The sequence below is a fragment of the Bombina bombina genome, chromosome 4, assembly GCF_027579735.1.
Source record: "Bombina bombina isolate aBomBom1 chromosome 4, aBomBom1.pri, whole genome shotgun sequence".
Lineage (NCBI taxonomy): Eukaryota > Metazoa > Chordata > Amphibia > Anura > Bombinatoridae > Bombina > Bombina bombina.
Genome location: NC_069502.1, coordinates 420,963,307 through 420,978,575, shown reverse-complemented (window position 1 = coordinate 420,978,575; position 15,269 = coordinate 420,963,307).

Genomic DNA, 15,269 nt, shown 5'->3' with positions numbered 1-15,269 from the left:
TATTTTGGGGGGCTTTTTTATTTTATTAGGGGGATTAGATTAGGTGTAATTAGTTATAATTCTTGTAATTCTTTTTTTATTTTCTGTAATTTAGTGTTTTTTTTTTCCGTATTTAGTTTATTGATTTAATTGTAATTAATTGTAGGTAGTTTAGGTAATTAGGTTTAATGATAGTGTAGTGTTAGGGGTAATTGTAACTTAGGTTAGGATTTAATTTACAGGCAATTTTGTACTTATTTTAGCTAGGTAGTTATTAAATAGTTAATAACTATTTAATAACTATTGTACCTAGTTAAAATAAATACAAGCTTGCCTGTAAAATAAAAATAAACCCTAAGCTAGATACAATGTAACTATTAGTTATATTGTAGCTATCTTATGGTTTATTTTATACGGTAAGTATTTAGTTTTAAATAGAATAATTTATTTAATTGTAGTTATTTTATTTAGATTTATTTAAATTATATTTAAATTAGGGGGGTGTTAGGGTTAGGGTTAGACTTAGATTTTGGGGTTAATAACTTTATTTATTAGTGGCGGCGACGTTGGCGGCGGCAGATTAGGGGTTAAATAAATGTTAACCAGGAATGTGTAAAACAAAGAATCGGAGATGCTAAAAAATCTCAATGTTTATTGATTCCTTTAAAGATTGGCTCACATGTAAAAATATAAAAAATATATATTGATACAGACATGCCAGGCACGTTCTATGCGTTTCAGCTCTAGCTGCCTTATTCATAGTTTTATGAAGGAGGCCTATGAGGACAGGTTTAAAAACCAGTGCTCTATATGTTTTTGATTTTTCTTATTAGAGTGTGCCATTGCGAAAAACACTTAAAAGCGAAACACAAAGAATAAGGCTCTCTGAAAAGGAATCTTTAATTATTGTTATTCAATGGTGGATTCAGGTCTTATCTTATTGAATCCTGGTCAACCTCCTATACATGTTAAAAAAGTTAAAAAGTCCCTTTAGCAGAGAATCATGGGGATACAATCCCTCTACCACCCCCTCATGTACTAAATTTAAACTACTTCCTTTTCCAGAAAGTTTTTTAATTCTAGAAAAAAAATATTATTTACAACAATAGGGTCCCTTTAAAATATGTGCAATGCATGACTGGTATCAAGCTCCGTGGCCAATTACTAAATGCCTCAGGGATGAAGCAGTCTAGTAATGCAAAAAAAGATGGCTCATAGTCATGTGATCACTATGGCCTAGATTTAGGTTGGGCGGTAGCCGTGAAAACCAGCGTTAGAGGCTCCTAACGCTGGTTTTTAACCGCACCTCTGGTATTTGGAGTCAGTCATTAAAGGGTCCTAACGCTCACTTTCCAGCCGCGACTTTTCCATACCGCAGATCCCTTACGTCAATTGCGTATCCTATCTTTTCAATGGGATCTTTCTAACGCCGGTATTTAGAGTCGTGTCTGAAGTGAGCGTTAGAAATCTAACGATCAAAACTCCAGCCGCAGAAAAAAGTCAGTAGTTAAGAGACTTTTGGGCTAACGCCAGTTTATAACCTCTTAACTACTGTGCTCTAAAGTACACTAACACCCGTAAAATACCTATGTACCCCTAAACCGAGGTCCCCCCACATCGCCGCCACTCAAATTTTTAACCCCTAATCTGCCGACCGCACGCCGCTGCCACCCTACGTTATCCCTATGAACCCCTAATCTGCTGCTCCTAACCGACCGACCCCTAACTCTATATTTTATTAACCCCTAATCTGCCGCCCCACCGCTATCGCTGACCCCTGCATATTATTATTAACCCCCTAATCTGCCGCTCCCGTACACCGCTGCCACCTACATATACCTATGTACCCACTAATCTGCTGCGCCTACACCGCCGACCCCTATATTATATTTATTAACCCCTAATCTGCCCCCACTCACTGTCGCCTCCACCTGCCTACACTATTAACCCCTAATCTGCCGAGCGGACTGCACCTCTACTATAATAAAGTTATTAACCCCTAATCCGCCTCACTCTCCGCCTCAATAACCCTATAATAAATAGTATTAACCCTAATCTGCCCTCACCTAACATCGCCAACACCTAACTTCAAGTATTAACCCCTAATCTGCCGATCGTAGCTCACCGCTACCCACCCCTCTAATAAATTTTTTAACCCCTAAAGCTAAGTCTAACCCTAAAGCTAAGTCTAACCCTGTTCCCGATCAGCCAATAGAATGTGAGCTCAATCTGATTGGCTGATTGGATCAGCAATTGGATTGAACTTGAATCTGATTGGCTGATTCCATCAGCCAATCAGAATATTCCCTACCTTAATTCCGATTGGCTGATAGAATCCTATCAGCCAATCAGAATTCGAGGGACGCCATCTTGGATGACGTCATTTAAAGGAGCCGTCATTCGCCGAGTAGGCGTCGGTTGAAGAGGATGGTTCTGCATCGGCTTGGAAGAAGATGGCTCTGCTCCGCTCCGCTCCCGGAAAGAAAGAGATTGAAGATGCGGCTTGATAGAAGACTTATCCCGATGAATGGACTTCCGACTTCAGCCCGATGATGGAGTTCTTCAGCCGCCGCTTGGATCCAGACTTCAGCCCGAGGATGGACGTCACTCTTCAAAGCCCCCCGCTTGGGCTTGGATCAAGACTTCGGACCCTCTTCTGGACAGATCGGGACCCGGTGAGGTGAAGACCAAGGTAGAAAGATCTTCAGGGGCTTAGTGTTAGTTTTATTTAAGGGGGGTTTGGGTTAGATTAGGGTATGTGGGTGGTGGTTTGTAATGTTGGGGGAGGGGGGGTATTGTATGTGTTTGTTTTACAGGCAAAAGAGCTGAATTCTTTGGGGCATGCCCCCACAAAGGGGCCCTTTTCAGGGCTGGATAGGGTAAAAAGAGCTTTGAACTTTTTTAATTTAGAATAGGGAAGGGCATTTTTTTATTATGGGGCTTTGTTACTTTTATTAGGGGGCTTAGAGTAGGGTGTAATTAGTTTAAAATTGTTGTAATATTTTTCTAATGTTTGTAAATATTTTTTTATTTTTTGTACTTTAGTTAGTTTATTTAATTGTATTTATTTGTAGATATTGTATTTAATTAATTTATTGATAGTGTAGTGTTAGTTTTAATTGTAAGTAATTGTAGGTATTTTATTTAATTAATTTATTGATAGTGTAGTGTTAGGTTTAATTATTAGATAATTGTAGGTATTGTATTTAATTAATTTATGATAGTGTAGTGTTAGGTTTAATTGTAACTTAGGTTAGGATTTATTTTACAGGTAATTTTGTAATTATTTTAACTATTTTAGCTATTAAATAGTTATTAACTATTTAATAGCTAATGTACCTGGTTAAAATAAATACAAAGTACCAATAAAATAAATATTAATCCTTAATATAGCTACAATATAATTATAATTTATATTGTAGCTATATAAGGGTTTATTTTACAGGTAAGTATTTAGATTTAAATAGGAATAATTTATTTAATAAGAGTTAATTTATTTTGTTAGATAAAAATTATATTTAATTTAGGGGGGGTGTTAGTGTTAGGGTTATGACTTAGCTTTAGGGTGTTAATACATTTATTAGAGTAGCGGTGAACTCTAAATCTAGGTGATTGTTTATTAGACATGTCTACTTATAAGTTCTCTCATTCATCAAAGCAGAACATACTTTTTTAAGGGATTCAGGGGCTGACAGCTTTGATTTCTCTTAAATATCTTGATCAGGATCCTAATCCTCATTGGAGGAAGAATCAAAGCTGTCATCATGATAGAAAGAAAATTGGGTTTAAGTAGTCTACCTGTAGCTTAAGCTCTACAATTCTGCAGATGCAGGTTAAATACCCTTGTCAGCTAAGACATGTGACAGTTGATGCCTTTAAGAAGATGCCTTTAAGAGAGTACAGTAACATCTCTAGAATTGTCACTGTGGGGAGAAATTGTTTCTTTTTTATCTATCTTTTTGCTATTTTCAGCATCCATCATACAGTATGATTTCCTTTTTTCTACTTCTGCTAAAACTTTAGATGTTTTCCTATACTTGCGGATATTTTGGAATTTATATCCTAGGAATAGGCCACACCAAAATTGTATTTACTCTGAGTTTTTAAAGATGTTTCCTTTATCAGCTTCTATTGTAGAGCTTGGAGAATGTTTTTCAAAGTGGACGTGACAATTATTACTTTAGCCTTTTGATTTACTATTCCCTTTGATGATAGTTCTTATTTTTCAGTGATCCTATGGATAATTAAATTGGACACCAGCTTTGACATTGCTGCAGTCTCTCCACTTTCATGTGAAAGTCAGTCTGTTCCATTTCCTAAAGATTCTGTTAGTGAAGTTTTTTAAGAACCTTTGAATCTTTTAAAACTAGCAACTTGCTTTTTTTTGGCAGTGATTTTAGTCATTCATAATTATGCTAAGATATGATTTTTACAGTTTACCCAGCAGAGCTCTGTGGATCAAATCATGATCTACTTTATGGTCTTCATGGTAGACATTTTCTCTGTTTTTTCTGGGTAATGTTACATACCTTTATTCTACTATGATTAAGGATGTAGGGGGTTTCCTTACTCAGTACCTGAAGTCTAAAGGAAAATACTAATTTGAATAGCCTTTTTTCATTCCTTAGTAAATCTAGAAATCTAAATTATACTCTTTTTTACAATCTCTATATTTTTCCAGATTTGCCTGAAAGTCTTGTGTTATTTTAAATAAAGTCATACAATCTAATAAGCCTTCTTCCTCTTACAAATAAATTGAAACTCAAATCCAGATAATATGCTGGTAGATCGTAGGTTAATACTTTCTTAAAGGGCCTAGTCGCAGTATGTCCAGAATCTCTGGATTCTAATCATAATTGCCTGTGGTTACAGTCTGGGCTTCAGGTCTATATTTCTTTTGATGATGGTTATTCCTGGATTCTTTTCTGAAAGATCCTGTACATATAGTGGTCCTTTTTGTCACTCAGCCATTGACATGGAACCTATGAGGTATTAGTTCCAGATCCAGTTTTTGGAATAAGATCTAGGATTTTATTACTATTTGTACTTTGTTCACAATAAAGAGGGAAATTTTATGGCTTATTTTGGATTTCAAATCTTTTACAGATAACTAAGTCTGCCTTCCTTAAGATGGATTCTGTTTGGTCCATTTTACACTATTTCATCATGGTTCATTTATGTTCACAATAGATTTGATGGATGTTTTGCTTCATATTCCTATCCTCAAGGACCACCATCAGTTCCTAAATATTTCCACTCTAGACAAACACTTTGTGTTTGTGGCTCTTCCTTGGATCTTACAATAGCTACCAAACCTTTTACATAAGTTTTGAGAACTTCTTTGTCTATTATAATACCCCAGGGTATTTTAGAGGTCCCATTTATGGAAACTATTTTTTCCCATTAGCTGTATTTTAGCAATAGATAACTGTTGTTTTTTGCAGAGATAGTAGGAGAATCAATTTTTCTGAAAGTTTATTCTGCTCAATTATGAGTTTTATTTCTGAGAGTCTTTGTAGACTCTATCATTTGACTTTCTCTTTTGGAACAATGCAAATGCATGTTCAAACAGTCTCTGTTCTAGTGGTTTATTCACCACTCCAGTCCTTTATTCATCCCTCTTGGGCAATAATTTATATAAATGCCAGTCTTTCAAGTTAGAGTGTAGTCTGGGAGTTGAAGAGAGTGAGAGGAGATGGTTTTCTTAGGAGGCGAGGTTACAAATAAACTTTGGTTTAAGACTTGACCTTTTCTCAATTGAGATGCTGTTGCTGTTTTTTCAAGTCAGACATTTTGATATTTTAATCTTCGAAGGGGAAACTCTAGTTTCCTTACCAATGAAGGAAGTCACTTGAATTGAGTACTGTACTTTTTCTGCATTTCACATTCCATTAGTAAACTTTTGTGAAGCAGATTGCTTTTGTTTACAATTTCTTCAACTGGGGGACGGGTTTCTCCTTCAAAGGGTTTAGACCTAATATTTGTTTTTTTATCTCAATACTTTCAATTTAATGGCCCATAGATTGATCTCTTTATTCATAAACCAGGTTTTATATTTTTGGTCAATATAGTTGAGATCTTTATTCAGGCAATGCAGACTGTGACAAATTAGGGGTTTCACCAACTTTGAAATTCCCCTCGTTCCTGGTTTGCTAAACATGGCTTTTGCAAATATTTCTCAGAATTTTTAGAAATTCTTTAATTTTTACAAAATCAAGTTTCTTTTAAGAGCTCTGGCATTTAATATTTGTTCTAGATCTATTCACAATAATTATAATAGAGATTTTCTCTTCCTGAGAACATTAGAGGTTTTAAGAGTTTTACAAACTCTTATTTTAAACTTTTGAAGGGTTTAAACATTCTACTTATTGTGAAAGTGATTGTAACTTTTCCAATAATTTTATCTGCAGAGTGTCTTTTTTAATAAGATTTTTACTTTGCATTTTTAAAGGTTATTAAAGGTTATTTTCATTTGTCCACATAGGACTCAGAAGACTACAGTTGTTACTTTAGATTCCTGGTTAAAGTAGTTGTTAAGTATGGCTTCTTGAAAGCAGGACAATTACTTCCAGAATTTTTACAGCCCATTCTACTAGATTAGTTTCTGCTTTGTGGGCTTTTAAAAGGAGGCATCTGTTGTGTAGATTGCACAGACGCAGATTGGTCTTATTTACTCTCTTTCCTTTTGGAATTGCTTTTGACAGGAAAGGCCTACAGTCTTTGTGGTTGCTAATTAGGTGCCTGACTTAACTTTTTCCAACCCATGTACTTGTGAACTCACCAGCTTGGGTATGGAGCTTGAAGCCCTGTGTTTCTGGCGAGCCTTCAGGCGACCGAAAAACTTCTGGTGCACTGATAAATGCCAACAGCGTACGCTGTCAGCATTTATCGATGTGTGGCGGACATGAGCCACAATATCGTATCATGTCCATCCGCACCTTGTTAAATAGGCCCCATAATATGCTCCTCAATTACCTTGCTTTGTCCTTTCCTACTTCTCTATTTTTCTCCTATTCTTGGATATATGTTAGACTGGAATATCATAGAGGTGGCAAGGAGTTGAATTCCCAGGAGTAAATTTATCAGGTAATCATAGATTTTGATTTTTCCATTTTCTCCATTTTTAACTATTCCTTTTTATTATTATTATTTTTATATACCCATATAGGGTATCACTGTTGGTTAAAAAATGGTGTATAATATGTATCGGTGCACTTAAAAAGAGAGCGGATGATTAAGGTGAACCAATAGAGAGCAAAAAATGCATATTTAAGAAAACCTTGGTTATTTAAGGGTTAAATAATTAATATAATAAAAGTAATTATTAATTAATAATTAATACCACCAATAGAAACATAGCCAAAGTTAATTAAGATTAGCAATGCAATTTTTTTTTTTAAAATGTCATGCTTTAATGATAGTAATAATTTTGTGTTTGTAATTTTTGCATTAAAATGCCCTTAATAGGAAAAGGCAAGGTACATTTACATTGTCTAATGGCAACAGATGGGTTAAATTATAAAATTAGTAGCACCTAAATCACTACCCTGTATCTGTGAAGACCATTTTATTTAGGCTACTCATTTATTACACATTATAGTGCTATAAAATGATAAGGATTGGTGAATGTTTAGTTCATATCATCATTTTTAAGTCACAGGTTAAAAAAAAATAAGCTGACGTATTTTACAATGAAAATACATGCAAACTGACAAACAACATATAACTCTACAAGGAGACATTTTCATAAAAACCTAATGAAAGTTTCCCTGTGGATATACATGCCATGCAGCTAATTACTGTGTGACACAACTATTTCTGTATCAGCACATAATTTAAGGAACGGGTATTTAGTGAGCATGTGCTCACCGTCAGTAAGAACCTTAATCTTGCTTTTTTTTGGCAAATCCACTTGAGTGGAGGAGGGAAATATTTATTACTTTGCAATGCAACAAGAAGTCCAAGGGAAAGCCACAGGAATAATCCTTTTAAAATATACAATGTTTGGATTTAGTCCGCATAAAAATTATTCTTAGTAGGTTCTGGTTTAATAGAAATTAAAGGGCAGTATTTATTGTATTTAAGATGAATGATTTAATGTGCATCTGTTCATTAAATGGACATTCAAGTCCTTTTTTAAATGTATCAGGGTTTCTTGCTGCATTGCAGAAGGTCTGACTGCAGACACAATTCTTTAAAAGTATTTAAACTGTCATTTTGTTAGAAAACTTATGCATTATTTTGGATTTCTGGTAGCACCTTTTAGAAAAGTCTGTTGGATGTTGCTTATCTTGTTTCCTTTGCTGTGGATAATTGTGGTTATAAACAAGCTTCTGCACATATCATCCAATACCCGTGCAGCATGTAGCCAAGGTTTTTCACTCCACGGAATACACTCCAACCTCTCTGGTAGGAGTGGAAACACTACAATTGTTAGTATTAACCCCTTAACCCTGTACGTAGCTGGTCTTTCTATGGGGGTGTCTTTTTTTAATAGTGGGGTCTTGTCACCAGCGAAAAGACCACCCTATTTTAGCAAGCCTTCAGGATGGAGGGAGGGTCCAATAGCACAGTATTATACCCAGACAATCCATTAATGACTAGCAACACACATGGTACATTGTGGTCATTAAGGGGTTAAATTACAGGAGAATCAGGCAAAATTAATAATGCAAATGCACTACAAAATTATTTTGTAAATTAGATATGTATTAATAATGAGTTTTAATTTAAATGTCCTATTAAAGAGACATGATACCCAAATGTTGAAGCACTTGAAAGTGATGCTGCACAGCTGTAAAAAGCTGACTAGAAAATATCAACTGAACATCTCTATGTAAAAAAGGAAGATATTTACCTCAAATTTATTACCTCATGTACAGGCACAGTCATATTATTTCCCTATTTAGTTTAAGGAAGTTTACTGTGAAATCTCATGATATCTCACAGCAAAGCAATGCATGACCTTAGCACTGCTGATGCTGATTGGCTATTGTTTTGTTTTTTTTTGTTTGTTTTTTCCAACATGCAGCTGTACAGCAATTGAAGTATAACTATTCACAGAGCACTTACTCTGGTGAGCTAAAGAAATGTTGAGGTAAAATATCTACATAGAGATGTTCAGGTGATATTTTAATGTCAGCTTTTTACAGTTATGCTGGATCCCTTTCAAGTGATTTAGCATATGAGTATTATGTTCCTTTAAGTAGAAAGGAACATATACAGACATATGAGGGAAAAGTTAAAGAAGCATTGACATTTATAGATCCACTAAAATATTAACAATTTCATTAATGTGACAGTACCTACAATGATTGTAAATATTACTGAGATCATTGTTTTGGATTAACAGTTATAAAACAGATTTCATTAGGTGGAACATGAGTTATGAATGAGCAGATAGGTAGAGATTAAATAGTATGTATTTTTTGTTATTTTAATTAATATAATTATTTATGTTTATTTATGTGCCTCTAAACTTTGAATTTGTTGAATATTAAACAAATTCCATTCTTCCAACACTCTCAAAACTAAGGCAAGAAATGTCAAGGAATGCAGAGTTTAATTAGCCCTGCACTTCCTTAGCCTCTGCTGTCAGGGACTGTGATTAATAGCCATGGCAGGGGGACCTCAAGTGGTAGAAGAAAGTTAAATCAATTCCTGCTGACATAGGGCCAGTCACTCTCTGGGAGATTGTACACATTGACACAAGCCTAGGGGCAGGAATCAGACTGATAAAAGGAGTCTTGTGGAGCAGGTTGATCTTTATGGCAAGGATGATGTGAATTTATTGTCAGCCTGTCATGATTAATAGCAGTACAGCAGGTTATTTGCTCTCTATGATGATTGCACTCTACCAGGGCGATACCTTAAAATACGGAAGTCACTCCGGCTGAAAAAAAAAGCAAAAAGTACATTTATAGCGTGGATCTCATTTGCTATTATAAGCTTAGTTGTGTAATATGTTATTATCAATAAGTGGAATTGTAAATAATATTAAAGAAAAGGAAATCATATAGTGTGTTGTTGATATGCATGCGTTCTGTTTTATTTTTAGTTGCTGAATTTTCTTATTATTTATATACAGTTTTGAACTTTCCTTTATGACACACAATCTTTATTTATTTATTTATTGTGCCACCCCATGGTGTTCATGCACATAAATTGCATATTTCTTTATAACATTCCTGGCAAAAAATGTCTTTATGAATAAGAACATTTTCTTTATTGTATTCACTTAAACTGTTGACATCCAGAATGCAATATAAATAGATTAATACTGTTAATTCAATGCATCTCTAGTTTCAGGTCTACTCATAAGCACAGCGTTATTTACTATTGTATCTGTCAGTTCTTATCAGACATATCATATTTATAAGGTACAATAGATGCTGGAATTGCCCTGTTTTTCTTCAAGCATTGTGGAATGTTCTTACAAGGCCCAGTTGGAGCGTGAAATAATCTAAAATATCTGATAACATTCAGATTAAATATAAGTGAAAAGAATCATTGTTAAGTAATTAAATTATGCTTTATAGAATGACACAGCTCCATGTTTTGTTTGTTTGTGGTTTACTTTTTACTTTAAACAGTTTAAATTGAACACTGTTGGTAAACCCTCAGCAATTGGTTTGCATGGATAATTGCCAGAATATTAGACATTCTGAATTGGGACGTTCATGAAGGTCATTTCCATTGTTTTCCTCTCACAGCTGATGAATTTGGAATGTTCAAGATGAAATTTGAAATTAAAACATTAAACAAGAGTAGGTTTATTTCACATGTTTTATCCTTGCTGTTTCTAATACATTGGCTGGGAGAGAGTTCTGCAGCTAATTGTATTATATTGAGCTATAGATCTTTGTAGCACACATTAGGTAATTTGACAAATGAATGTTAAATGTGTGTTTACAGTAATAATAAGAAATGTATGTGCTTTTACAATATTTTACTACTCAAAAATGCAATCTGTATATATTGCTAGTAGTATATCTACTGATCACTGCCATATGTTATATTTTATTTACCTTTTCTTACTTTTCCCTTCTTTTCTTGTCCCAAATCTGTCCACAAGTGAAACCAGGGAGTACCTAAATCTCTTGGAGATACCCCAGCCACTCCCACAGACCATGAACCACATTAATAGACTCTATCAGGTCCTCTCTACTCAGCCAAGAGCCTGGCCTGAATCCCCTGGCCTTTGATACTAGCCAGTTCTCCTCTTTCTAGTTTCTATGTTATCTTAGCCACACAAATCACCTTTCTTCATCATTTACCAACGGCCTTATCTATATAACAAGCATTGCCTGTTTTATACCGGTATTCCAATTAATCCAATAGAATTTGTGTTAGACAATAGTATATTACTCAAAACATGTATACTGCACTATAATTGCTCCTTGGTATATGTGATATTACACATTTTAAAAGGTTTTGAAGTTTAAATGTATTTAATTCCCCTACATCTATATTTACAGTATATTCCTTCTATTGCCAAGATACACCACTGTTAAACTCACTAGCTAATTAACAATTTAACCACCAGAATTTCTTTACCGCAATAAACCAATTTTTAATTAAACCAGTAGAATATGTATACCTTAACTAATAATTTAACCATGGGTTCTACAAACCCAGGCTCCAAGGAGCCCCTAAAGGGATATTGCACACTAAGGGCTAGATTATTAGTGGAGTGTTTAATTATTGAGCAACTACAAATGGGCAAATTTTCCCATTTGTGGGCACACAGTAATTAAACAGCCATTATAAGTGGCTGGTTAATTCTTCTTCGAGCTTGCGGTAGCAATTAGTGCTCAGAAAATTAACCAGAGATCAGATCTCTGGTTAATTTTCTAAGAGAGCCCCAAATGCCCTCAAAATAGAGGGCATTGTAGTTTTTAATTAAAAAAAAAGTAGCATTTTTTTAATAAAAAACAACTAAAGTTGGTGGGAATGGGATGTTAGAAACAAAATGGCACTGGAAAATGCCTTTACATTGCGGTCTATAGGAACTGTGTGTTTCCAGTAAATATATTTCTATATACTTATATACATATATTTATGTGTTAATATATGTATATCCATATATTAACACATACATATATACGTATAACAGTATATATATATATATATATATTTATATTTTCTATCCATCACTGCCCGACTTACCCCCTTCGCTGTGAGAGGTTCTGATGCTATCTCTGACGGCATCAGAACAAGGCTCCCAATGGTGCCTATGGAAATGCTCTCTCATGAGTGCAATGCTTCCCAACAATTCAAACTTGAGCTCGCATTCTCATTGCTGTTAACTTGTAATACCAGTGCACATTAGCGTGCACTGGTATTATATCGCCATAAGTGTAAGCTTTTAGTGTGTATAAAGCAATGGGCACTGCAATGTTGTAACTTGGGTTTCATTCTCTGCTGTGGCCAAATAGGGATAACTATAAATAGGTCACTAGAGTGTGCAGCCAATGGATATGGGGAGTATAACAGTGTTCTGCACTTCCATTTCTAACAGAAACTGGAAAACTCAATATTTCAGAATGTAATTACAGGAAAAGGGGACAGCATAAATAATAATTTTATATTACCATCTCAAAGTTTTTAATGTTTCTTTATAATTATGTCTTGGTGCCTCTGGCAAAGAGTCCTTAAAACACCCATGGGTGCCCCAACCAGCCACACCTAAAGTTTAGCTTAGTGCAGCTGGGAGTGTGGGGTCTGGTCCTGGAAGGGGGGCCCTGGGGTGGGAGGTCTGGTACTGAAAGTTGAGGGACTTGTCTGGTGGGCACTGATGTGACTGGGCATTGAATTAGGGGGATGAGTTAGGGGCATAGGAGGTGATGGGGGCCCTTCTCTAATATGTGCCCAGGGGCCCTGGTTGGTCTCAGTCCGCCCTCAAAAATAATATTAAAAAATTACTGCACAATAAGGTAGTTCACATTCACTAAGGATCAAAAGTTGCGACTAACATTTTGGGCTGGCTAGTAGCTTAGAGCTTGAAATTATGAGCCCTGTATATGTACATACATATACATCATTAGACATGCCTTCCTTTTATTTCTAACACCTGAGACCTCATATCTTTGAGCCCTTATAACTTTTTGGTGCAATATTTTTTTAAATAATTTTTATTAGATGGTGTTATTATGAGTTTAACTACTTTGTAATGTATTTTTGTTACATTTTGTGACACTTTTTAGTTTTGCAAAACAGTTAACCAGAGCTCTGAGGACGCGCTAACCCAACGAGTGTTAACTTCAATTGCTGTTTGAGAAGATCCTATATTCTGCTTGTTCTACTATTACAGAACCTAAGGCAGAACATGTTTTCTGATGGTATTTCTACAGTCCTGCTAAAGTGGGCTAGTGAGTCAGGCCAAAAGGCAATTACATTTTATTTTCTGGAAATGCAACTTTTTGACCAATTGGCAAGTATATCTTAATAGTCCTTGATAGCTATCCGTAGTACCAACACACCATTCAAATAACATATTTAATATTTATTAAAGTGGGACCTAACATATTGATTAGATTTGCTCATCCAACTATAGGTATTCCACTTTTTTCTAGTTGTATTTACCTATAAAATCTCAACATTTGAGGTACTAATCTCATATTTTGTTGAATGTTTGTTTATGAGGATCGTAAAAGTATAATTTACGTGGAGCTTCCTTTATTTTTCTTCTATGCAAAGTCTATCTTTTATTAAAATAATAAGGATGTATAAATGTCATAGATAAATACAAAATTAAAGTAACAACATTTAACCAAATTATTTGCAGAAACGTTGCATTTGTAAATACTTTTTCAGCTCATCTTAAAGGGATAGTCTAGTCAAAATTAAACTTGATTCAGATAGAGTATGCAATTTTAAGCACATTTACTCCTATTATCATTTTTTCTTCGTTTTCTTGGTATCTTTATTTATTTATTTATTTTAAATAATTTTTATTGAAGTCATAAATCAATATTACACGGAAAGGTTCATCCACATACCAGAATGATGAAGAAATTAAAATACATATTAGCAGAACAAAAATATTACAGACAACGATATAAACGTGGATCCCATTATCAATAAGAAGAGGTTGAGCTGGGTGAGTTCTAGGGCTAACCTCATAGCAAACAAAGCTATATCTAAAGTTGTAGCCGTCTGCAAAGTATTATTGGGATTCACCGAAGGGGACAAACATGAAAGGGCAAGACCATCAAATAAGTTCCATTCCTGTGTGGTAAACTGGTGTGGATGCAGATAAATGAGACTTCTTTTTTGTATTATATTACTAAATAAATGAAAATGAAGATGAAAATGTTCCTCCATTTGCTAGAGAGGTCACTTTTGGACCTAAGTTTTCTAATAAAAGTAGGATGTGGGAGGAGAGCTTATGAGTTGGCCGCTCTCGGACCAAGGTATAAAGAGGGGGAAAGGAATTCAGCAGGCAAGAGCCACTCTTGTTAGAAAAAAAGGAGGGGGGGAGGAGGGACGGAGCTATCTTGAATGACCAAACTAGTTTTTAAGGTGATACGTTAGGGTCAGAGGCTTAGTTCTTTATAGGGGTACATATTGCAATAACATAGATGGATTCCTATATCAAAATAGATTAGGAGAACAATCTAGCTTAAATAATTGGGTCAGGTAAATAATAGCGGGGGGGGGTCTCTATCTTCTTATAGGTGGAACGGATGGACTTAGAGGGTCAAACCTATTCTTAATATGAGTATGAGGTATGTGTCTAACTACCCAAATGGCACAGATTAGATATACATTTAGCTCAGGTTCTTTGCTATGGCTATATCTTCCTCCGAAGGAACACAAGCTGATCTTTGTGTCTCCAATTATAGCTTCTGGAGACAAGGTTAGATGACTATAGAGACGGACATGAGGAGATATAAAATATTGCAGTCTCTGATGTTTTAGGTTCTGCAAGGCAATAAGGCAGGGGTTAACAGATAGGGCCACTTTAAAGTGTACAGTGTACCATAAATGAGTAGAAGTAGGGGGCTATGTAGCCTCTGACTTTATTAATCACGTATGTAAGGGCAGTATATGGGAGGATAAACTAACTAATGTAGCTGGAGCCTCTAAATTAAACATTCAAAATCACCTTAGGTATAGCATGTAATTCTTGTGCACTAGAGGACACTTTAAATACAGGGACCAAGGAGGAGGGTTAGCTTCTGGGAGGTTCCCTCATGGGCCTTGGGAGAGGGAATGTAGTACAAGATGAGGGAATTAACATAGAGGGCGCTTTGGAAGAGTGGTGACCTGATATGTCTACTTTAAGT